The sequence below is a fragment of the Lucilia sericata genome, unplaced genomic scaffold, assembly GCF_015586225.1.
Source record: "Lucilia sericata isolate MDLA Ls3-8-SP2 unplaced genomic scaffold, ASM1558622v1 Contig005808F_arrow, whole genome shotgun sequence".
In the NCBI taxonomy this organism is placed as follows: domain Eukaryota; kingdom Metazoa; phylum Arthropoda; class Insecta; order Diptera; family Calliphoridae; genus Lucilia; species Lucilia sericata.
The window spans coordinates 9,877-18,838 of record NW_023997616.1 but is presented as its reverse complement, the minus strand read 5'-3'; the positions used below and the strand labels follow the sequence as shown (position 1 = coordinate 18,838).

Below are 8,962 nucleotides of genomic sequence, written 5' to 3'. Positions count from 1 at the left end.
TATATACCATTCTATAGTCTGGACTATAGACCATTCTATAGTCTGGACTATAGACCATTCTATAGTCGGGACTATAGACCATATTATAGTCTGGATTATAGACCATTCTATAGTATTTACAATAGACCATTCTATAGTATGTACAATAGACCATTCTATAGTCTGGACTACAGACCATTCTATAGTCTGGACTATAGACCATTCTATAGTCTTGACTATAGACCATTCTATAGTCTGGACTATAGACCATTCTATAGTCTGAACTACATACCATTTTATAGTCTGGACTATATACGATTCTATAGTCTGCAATACAGACCATTGTATTAGCGGGACTATTGATCATTGTATAGGCTGGACTTTAGACCAGTCTATAATCTGGACTTAAGACCAGTCTATAATCTGGACTATAGACCATTCTATAGTCGGGGCTATAGAACATTCCATAGACTGGACTATACACCATTCTATAGTCTAGATTATAGACCATTCTATAGTCTGGACTATATATATACCATTCTATAGTCTTGGGTTTGTGTCCATTCTAAAGTCTGGAGTGTCCATTCGGCAGTTTGCACTGCCCATTCTAAAGTCTGTAGTGTCCATTCTGTAGTTTGGACTCTTCATTCTATAGTTTAGACTATAGTCCGTTTTATAGTCGGGACTGTAGTCTATTCTATAGTCGGTACTATAGATCATTCTATAACCTGCACCTTAGACCATTCCATAATCTGGACTGTAGACCATTCTATAGTCTGGATTTTATATATATAGTCTGGAATATAGTTCATTCTATTGGCTATAATCTATTCTATAGTCGAGCCCATTTTAAAGTCTAGACTATAGTCTGGACTACAGTCAATTTTATAGGTTGGGCTATAGTCCATTTTATATTCGGTGCGATAACACAGATTTCTGCTTGTTTCTAATGTGGATTTAATGATATACCATTGATTTTATGTTTTTCATATGGAATCCTGGTTTGCACTTAGTGTTTCGAGAGTGGTTTTAAACTTCACCAAAATTGTTAATCATATTTTTTTCAGGGCTTTTCAGTAGCATGTCTGGTCTTGCATTATTACAGTTTCGATGATCGTGATATATTGGCGTCTTTATTGGCTACCGGTACATTTGCTGGCTATATTATAGTGCTCTTTGGAGTATTTGTGGGTAAATAATCTAACTCCATATAAATAACAAAACTTGCATATAATCTTATTTTTAGGGGCTTTAATGCGTGCCTCAGTTCATCGAAGAATTGATATTTTTCAGTATTATGGGCTGTGCTCTATTTATAGCCTCTGGTGTATTTATCATAGAAGCCTGGGAACATTCATTTCGTACCCGCACTCGAGATATGGCTCTAATAAAAGCTTCACTTTCCATTGTTAATGGTGTACTGTTCGGATTCGATGCCATCTTTACATTTCGCGATAAATGAGGAAGCTGCCCTATCATATATATTTTTATATAAAAAACTATTTAAACTTTAAGATGATTTTTTTGTATTATTCTAACTTTTAAAAAGTAAGTTTATAAGAAAAAGTTTTTGTTCGTTTCTTTTGTATGCGTCGCAATAAATTTTATTTTTTATTTAAACGTACAAATTGTATTTTCTAAGTTGTATTTGATAATTTAACCTCCCTTAAAAAGTGATGGAACATTATTTGATTCACATTACCCACCTTTTATTATTTTTATGCGTATTTCTTTATTTATTATATGGATTTCTTTTTCCCCTGCTTTTTACATTACATTAATTCGTACATAATAAATCTTGTGTGTGTGTGCTTTTTTCGTCTAATGTTCTGTTTATTGTTGTTTGGGTTCGTTCTGTCATATTTAAGATCCATTGTAATTGTTGCTGTGAAATATAGTGGCTTTGGTTCTCACACTTTAGTGTTGTCTCTAGGATGCGTCATAGTTTCTAGTATAGACGCCTGACTTCATCATTCATTTCTTAACTACGCAATTGAAATGTTGCCGAAACATTGCAACATTAATAACGTTTCAACAATGTATCTAACATTGATGGGTGACATCATTAATGAACAGTGATATTTAGATCGGAATTGACTTGTAATTCATACTAGAGTCCGATCCATCTGTCCGTCTAATCTGTCTATAGGCAATTTTGATGGATTGTTTTTCATTATGTTTCTAATCGGACCGTGAATTAAGGATATACAGCCCATTTAAGGTTTTTCTTTTTATCACTGTATGCCCTTGTTTTATGATTGTTTGATGAACCTAGATGCGACTTTAGGTTGTTCATATTAAATTGATTTTTGTTGACAAATAACAACGTCACAAATTTGACTTCTTTTTGCAATTGGACCACTGTTAAAGGAACTTATGATAATTTTTCCAATTGGTTACCTATTTAAGGAAATAGAGCGATAAGTACGATATACTAACTATTAGGAAAAGGGTATTTCGCGGAACACTACAGAGCGTGATTTTATCTGCATTACTGTGGGTATTCACAATTAATACAAATACTTCTAGGGATCCAAACTACTAATGTAGGACGTCCGAGGAGGGTCTAGATAAGGCTTTCGGTTGGCCTCATCCAGGAGGTCTGAATGTCAACCCAACTAAGCTGGAATATCCTATCGTTCTTCGACATAGGCGTAATCCGGATGCTAAAAATGGAAACATAGAGAATAGATACAACAAAGCGTATTGATGTTGGATTGGAGATAGGACATCATGGTCAAGCCCCAAATAGAGCGAAACCATGCGGAAATCTGTTGTTACACAGATGGCTCTAAACTGGGACACAGTAGTCTATAGTCTAGTTATAGTCTAGTCTAGTCTAGTCTATAGTCTAGTCTATAGTCTAGTCTATAGTCTAGTCTATAGTCTAGTCTATAGTCTAGTCTATAGTCTAGTCTATAGTCTAGTCTATAGTCTAGTCTATAGTCTAGTCTATAGTCTAGTCTATAGTCTAGTCTATGTCTAGGTCTATAGTCTAGTCTATAGTCTAGTCTATAGTCTAGTTCTTAGTCTCGTTATAGTAGTCTATAGTCTAGTCTATAGTCTAGTCTATAGTCAGTCTATAGTCTAGTCTATAGTCTAGTCTATAGTCTAGTCTATAGTCTAGTCTATAGTCTAGTCTATAGTCTAGTCTATAGTCTAGTCTATAGTCTAGTCTATAGTCTAGTCTATAGTCTAGTCTATAGTCTAGTCTATAGTCTAGTCTATAGTCGTTATAGTTCGTCTATAGCTAGTCTATGTCTAGTTAGTCTAGTCTATAGTCTATAGTCTATAGTCTAGTCTATAGTTAGTCTATAGTCTAGCTATAGTCTAGTCTATAGTCTAGTCTATAGTCTAGTCTATAGTCTAGTCTATAGTCTAGTCTATAGTCTAGTCTATAGTCTAGTCTATAGTCTAGTCTATAGTCTAGTCTATAGTCTAGTCTATAGTCTAGTCTATAGTCTAGTCTATAGTCTAGTCTATAGTCTAGTCTATAGTCTAGTCTATAGTCTAGTCTATAGTCTAGTCTATAGTCTAGTCTATAGTCTAGTCTATAGTCTAGTCTATAGTCTAGTCTATAGTCTAGTCTATAGTCTAGTCTATAGTCTAGTCTATAGTCTAGTCTATAGTCTAGTCTATAGTCTAGTCTATAGTCTAGTCTATAGTCTAGTCTATAGTCTAGTCTATAGTCTAGTCTATAGTCTAGTCTATAGTCTAGTCTATAGTCTAGTCTATAGTCTAGTCTATAGTCTAGTCTATAGTCTAGTCTATAGTCTAGTCTATAGTCTAGTCTATAGTCTAGTCTATAGTCTAGTCTATAGTCTAGTCTATAGTCTAGTCTATAGTCTAGTCTATAGTCTAGTCTATAGTCTAGTCTATAGTCTAGTCTATAGTCTAGTCTATAGTCTAGTCTATAGTCTAGTCTATAGTCTAGTCTATAGTCTAGTCTATAGTCTAGTCTATAGTCTAGTCTATAGTCTAGTCTATAGTCTAGTCTATAGTCTAGTCTATAGTCTAGTCTATAGTCTAGTCTATAGTCTAGTCTATAGTCTAGTCTATAGTCTAGTCTATAGTCTAGTCTATAGTCTAGTCTATAGTCTAGTCTATAGTCTAGTCTATAGTCTAGTCTATAGTCTAGTCTATAGTCTGTCTATAGTCTAGTCTATAGTCTAGTCTATAGTCTAGTCTATAGTCTAGTCTATAGTCTAGTCTATAGTCTAGTCTATAGTCTAGTCTATAGTCTAGTCTATAGTCTAGTCTATAGTCTAGTCTATAGTCTAGTCTATAGTCTAGTCTATAGTCGAGTCTATAGTCTAGTATATAGTCTGTAGACTAGTCTAAAGTCATTCTACATAAAAAGTGTTTTCCCTAAAAAGAAAATTAAAATCTTTAAAAATATATTATGTACTTCGCCTGTTTTTACATCGCGCAGTGTATTTTAGTTTATATAGAATAAAACACAGTAAATGTTGCCAGACAATGTGTTGCTCTAACAAGTCTTGTATCAATCCACATGTTTGATTAGTAATGTTCCTCCACCGACTTGTTGCTCCAACTTTAAGTAACAAATGTTGCCAGCAACAAGTAGCTAACCCAATTTTTTGTAGCTAAACAAAAACCAAAATTAACTACAACATTTTTGTTGTTTCTTTCAAAAAAAGAAACGTTATTAAACAAATGGGAAAAACAAAAAATTCAGTCGTTCTGCAAAGCTTACCCTAAAAGCAACAAATAGCGGTAGAATAAACGAAATAAATACAAGTTTTGTTTAAATAATAAAAAAGTGTAATAATATAAATAAAACAGCAAAATGCAATTCAACAATCGTTTAATTTTGAAAATTATTGAATTGGTGAGTTTGAAAAAAAAAAGAAAATAATAAATAGACATTTATTTCAAAAAAATAATAAATAAACAAGTTTTAATGTGAATCTATTATTTTAAATGTTTATAATAAAGATTTATAAAGTATAAATGTAGCTTCTACCAACTGAAACGTCTGTGTTTTCTTAAAATAACAAATTTTGTTATTCCAAAAAAAAAAAAAAAAATCTATAAGTGTGTGAATCTATCTGGAATATACAATTTTTGTATCTGGATTTTTTTGTTTTATTATTTATTTATTATTCTACGAAATTCTTTTTTTTACTTTTGAAGTATAATTTGTGTTCTTTAAACTTTTTTCCACTGCTGTGTTTATACTTTAACTTTAAAACGGCTTGAGTTTAATTTATAGAACATTTTTTTTTTATTAATTATGTATGTATGTGTTTCCCAAAAAAACTTTAACTTTAATTAACCATGAGCTCATACATGTTGATTAATTAATTTGTCTTGGGGTGTGAGGGCAACATGATATGGATTCCCTATAAGTGTTTTATTTGCTGTAAAATCATTGCGTGTTTAATTTTGGGGTTTGTTAAGTATCCACAATTTTGGTATTAGTTTTACTATGACTGGTTTTTTTAGGTTTCAAATGATCATTACCTTCGAATCATTTTGGTTTTTTGGATTTGTTTAATTTCATGCTAAACGTGTGTAGTTTGTTAAAAAAGTGACCCTGACCAGTTCCCTAATACTCCTTACCTACTTCAAACTTTAAAAAATGTTTGCGTACCTAAATAAGCACAACAAATTTGTTTAAAGATGGTTGGTGAAAAAGTTTTTACGCCAAGAAAATTCAACACTGAAAACGTTTTATCATCTTTTAATATTATCTTTCGAAATAAGATATCGTAATCCAAACTTTGACGTTATAACAGCGCGAAAACACCTTGAATATTTTAAACATTTTGTAATTTTCTCCTTTTTATATCATTACTTCTTCGAGATATCTTAACCTTAAGTTTGAAACGGGCCTTTAAAACTTTATAACATTAAATCTTTGCATTTTAGCGTAATCGTAATAGATTTTGATCATATTTGTGATGTTAAAAATAGGTGTCCTCAATCTATCGAATTTAAAAAAAAAAAGAGACTAACTCTTTTATATCTTCTTACTTCTACGAGATATCTTAATATTACATTTGAAACGTCCAATCCTTTAGAAAAATATTCTCTAGGTTAAAAATTTCTTGGCCTATTTTATGAAGCGAGCATTTCAATATACATATAGACGAATGATTCATTATGGACCAATCCTCCTGAGACTTGGCAGAGAGATTTTGTTTCTTATAAAACGTATGTTTATGTCAAATTCCATCGTTATAATTTTATGTTAAAGCTATTTTCTGAAAGGGACCTAGAGACAAATAGGAACGATTTCCATCTGATGGACTCCATTCAGACCCTTAGCTTTTTCCGTTCAGACCCTATATGTTTTCAACAGACAGACGCACAGACATGCCTACATCGCATTAGATTTTAATAAGGACCCAGAATATACGAAGAAACGGTGAGTACCTGCGAACTCACATCAACTTCTTTCGGATATGGTAATGAAATTTGATTTATTATTGATTAATATTTAACTTTGAACCAAGAATTCTTAATAAGTCTTCCCTCTGACATAGGAATTGGGTTTCCAAATAAAAGTTCATTCGCTCACGAATGAGATAATTCGAACCCAAAATCTTTAATAAGTTCTCATTATTGTGGGTATGTAAGTATTTAGTTTGATTTGTTGCTGTACAAACCTATTCCGATCTAATCTAGATAAGAACAATTGTTCTTCAATAAACATTAATTTCTTTACGTTATGAAAATGAATCAGTTTGGGAATGTAATAATTTGGATCTATGACTCTCAACGAGTTCTCTTTCTTGTGGGAACACAAATATTTGAATACCAATCTCATCAACAATCTTAAAAGTGATGAAAATTCGCGAAAACTTTATTTTATTCTAATTTCACTATTAAAATTTTGTTTTTACTGAAAGTTCATTCACGAATGAGATAATGAGTTCTCTTTTTAAGAGAAAACTCAAATAGATAATTTTCATTGAATTTTTCGAATCTAATCAAGAGTCTAAAATTAGCAAAAACTCTCAACTACTTTTAAATTTTATTTCACGACTTGAATTGGCAGCGTTTGAATCGTTTGCGTATGCGATAATTTAGAATTCAGGATCTCCAAAGATTTCTTTTTCTTGTGAGAACTTGAATATTTGAAATTGTTGTTGTTGTTGTATTCAATATCTGTTTTAGATCTCACAAAGTTTTTTTTTTGAAGAAATTCTTTGAATTGGAAGTTTAATTTCACGACTTGAATTGACAGCGAACTAATCGTTTATCGTTTGCGAATGCGATAATTCAAAATTCAGGAATTTCAAAGACTTTTCCTTCTTGTGAGAACTTGAATATTTGGAATTGTTGTTGTATTCAATATTTGTTTCAGATATCACAAAGTTTTTTTTGAAGAATTTTTTCGATTTGGAAGTTTAATCTGTAAATTCCTTTAAAGAGTTTATATGTACTTCTCCAACTTTTTATCAATATATCTTTACAATTTTATCTCAGTTTTCGTTACTAAATCGGGAAAGCTCTACCTAGCTGGGAATTTAATCATGTAAATGATATTACTTGTCTTCATGACTCTAACCTCCAAGAAATAATCTTTATTTCGTTACAAATTTTTATATGGATAATGTCTAAAATTGTTTGTTGGTACGATCGAGATCAAATTACACTACTTAACAGATAATGAAAGCTGATAATAATCTCTGATAAAAGTCAATTAGTTTCTGAACCGAGATTTTCTAGAGAAAAACTTTCGATTGTTTTATCAACTCCAGAGATACAAGCCGATGCAAAATGATCGGCGGCGGCGGCTTATTATAGAAAATATCGGCGGCGGCTAAATTGTCGGCTCAATTTAACTTTTTCTTCAGAAATTGATCTTATAAACGTTTATTATATTGAAAAATCTCTGTATAATAGTCTGTTATAAAGAAACCTGTCTCTATATAAGTAGAAATGGACATTATTATAGTAGTTATCACTATTTTAATATTAGAACAATATTGTGTGGCAACTCTTTTCAATTTGCCATAAGAATTTAAAATAGTGGCAACTCCGTTCAAATTGGTGAAATTATTTTCTGAAATACATATGCGATTTCAATCTTTATCAGCGGCTACGTTTAAGCCGGCTTGGCTTTTGAGCCGAAAGAAGTCGGCGGCGGCGCGGCTTGCAAAATATTACCGCCGATTTGAGCCGTCTCGGCTTGTATCTCTGATCAACTCTGCCTCTTATAACAACAAATTAACTTTGTTTCGGAATAACCAGATAATTATTTGGGAAAATCTTTTGGTCGAGTGTGAATCTGGTTGTTCCGGAACAAAGTTAATTTAGTGTTATAACAATCAGAATTGAAAGTTGTTACCTAGAGAATAATATGGCGTTCAATAAGTTTTAGAACCGATAGTCTTGTTATAGTTCTAAAAGTGATATCGGGACAGTTACTGTAAAAATGATCATTCACCTATATCGAAGCTGAAATGGATCATGGACCTTACCGATCGTTATACAAATCTTTTGCCAAAACAGACTCAAACATATAAAAAGCTTCCGATAAAAGAACTTAGCTTTAGTTTTAGAGTTGAAAGTACTTTGATTTGAACGATAAATTTTAAGTTTCAAAACTATATTCTTTAGAGATTTTTTTCTAATTAAATCGTAAAAGTTTTATTTTACAAAATGTTAAAACTTTTTCTTGTACAGTCTTTGTTTATGTTTATAAATATGTAATTCATATTGTGGTGGTATATTTGTATTTACATTTCGGAAATGATGTCATATTTGCCGGTTAAAATACTTTTTTATTTAACTTTATGTTTTTGTTGTTTGTTTACAAAAAGAGGCCTTTTTTAACTCTCCATTATAATTTAGCATTCAAATCACTTTTAAACTTAAAACTGGTTTGAAAATAATAATAAAAAATATATATATAAACCAATATGTGCAAATTAACTAACAATTTCTAAGCGAGTATGGATCGTATTCTTCTTTTGTAGTTAACATCCAAATTCGTATTTTTTTGGAA

The 8,962-nt window shown here is 31.4% G+C and overlaps 1 pseudogene; it reads left to right on the top strand.

The window, feature by feature from the left end:
• Window positions 1–1,046: 1,046 nt before the first annotated feature.
• LOC119615551 lies at window positions 1,047–1,446 on the top strand (annotated as a pseudogene).
• The last annotated feature ends 7,516 nt before the right edge of the window (window positions 1,447–8,962 follow it).